Source organism: Etheostoma spectabile, chromosome 19 (genome assembly GCF_008692095.1).
Source record: "Etheostoma spectabile isolate EspeVRDwgs_2016 chromosome 19, UIUC_Espe_1.0, whole genome shotgun sequence".
NCBI lineage: Eukaryota > Metazoa > Chordata > Actinopteri > Perciformes > Percidae > Etheostoma > Etheostoma spectabile.
Window position 1 is genome coordinate 3086410 of NC_045751.1, and position 1700 is coordinate 3088109.

At 40.5% G+C, this 1700-nt stretch overlaps 1 protein-coding gene across 7 annotated transcripts in view; it reads left to right on the forward strand.

Annotated features, from left to right (window-relative positions):
• Positions 1-1700, forward strand: part of LOC116707246 (phospholipid-transporting ATPase ABCA1) — a 198336-nt gene that overhangs the window by 132467 nt on the left and 64169 nt on the right. The window lies entirely within an intron of this gene.

Sequence of the window (1700 nt, forward strand, 5' to 3'; positions counted from 1 at the left end):
TGTGTGTGTGTGTGTGTGTGTGTGTGTGTGTGAGAGACAGTGGGATACACTGTCTTAGTGTAAAAAATAAAAAATAAATCAATGACACAACAGTACAATAAAAATGCTTATCATGGAAGCTTTTGGCTTGCAGTCTGAAAGTCCCAGTCAGCATCATTTTGATTTGAAATGTAAAGGTACTTACTAACAAGGAATTTGTTTGCATTGCAATATGTAAATCAGCCTTTTGTGCTGCCTCCCTTTTATGAGCTACCGTGCATGCGTGAAAGTAGGGCCAAAATTAATTTCACTGAAAATATATATCGATAGTCCTTTCACTCCTTCGGGTATATGCCAACCTTTTACCTTGTTGCACCTTTTAGGACATTGTATCCATGCGCTGCCAGTACAGACTCGGCAAAGGACCTCACATTTTACGCTCACATCACGAGTCCTGGGATGTTTGTGTGTCTCATCCTCCAGATATCAATACCAATCCTATATAGGCCATTACTTTACCAATATATACATGGCCAAATGCAGCTAAGGTGAATGTTGCCTGGTCTGACCCGAAGGGACTTGATCCAGGCCTGGATTAATGGGCAAGTTAGTGACCCTGCATCCCAATACAGAGAGAAGGAATAACAGAAAGAAGCTCATTTGGAGCTAAATGGTTTGCACTGCTGTCTCCCAATGATAATGAGAAATCTAAGCTTAAGAGAAAATAAAGGGAGAAGCTGCAACCTCCACTCCCATGTCATTTTATTAGAGATGGCTTGTCTGTTGACTCAGGCTTTGTTGCATGTGCCTGCATTTTAGGAGATTTTAATTTGAATGTCTCATTTCTAACCCCACGTAAATCTGTCAATATTTTCTTCCTTGTCTTGTCATCTTATGATGGTTGAGAATTCTTTTGTGGTAGTTTACCCCAGAGGAAGGGATGAAAGGAATGGGGGAGTTCTGGCGTCTGATACCAGCAATTTGGCTGCCAAAACAGCATTGCATTTACAAGATAGCTAATCATTAATTTTCATACCGACTGGTTGTCTCTGCTTGTTGGTCCTGTAGGACCTCCAGCTGATGTTGGTGGCATGCGGGAGCATAGGTTGTCCTGTGATAATGTACGTCATGTCATGATGCAGGTTGGATAGCTTTCTGTTCACATGCAATAACATGCCAAATAAAATGCTATTTTGCAACAGTTTGCAAATCATAAGTAGATGTTTTTGAAATAAATTATCATGACATTTCAGTCATCATTAATCACATGTGGCTCAGTGGTAGAGTGGTTGCCTGCTAATCTGTAGCTCCTTTGTCCCCATATCAATCCCTAGCCTATGTCAATGTGTTCCTTATCGAGCCCATCCCCTCACCCAGCGAGCCCACCCATAGGACTACATAGAATGTCCACATACAGTCATTTCCGCACAGTTACAATGTTAAAGTAAAAGTACAATATCATACAAATATCAACCAAAACATGACATGCCAGTTATCTCCAGATGTAATACAGCAGATCTGTTTTAGAATATGTATCTTGCGCTTAGACAAGGGTGTATGTAGAAAGCAAAATTGTACTTAGAAATGTTTACAGTTGGATCTTCATTAGGTCAAACTCTCATCATCGAGGCCGATTTTCACTTGCATACCTACACGTAAAGCTGTAACAATTCCAAATGTTACTGTACAATTGATTGTCACACTGTTGCTTGCTCTGGAGG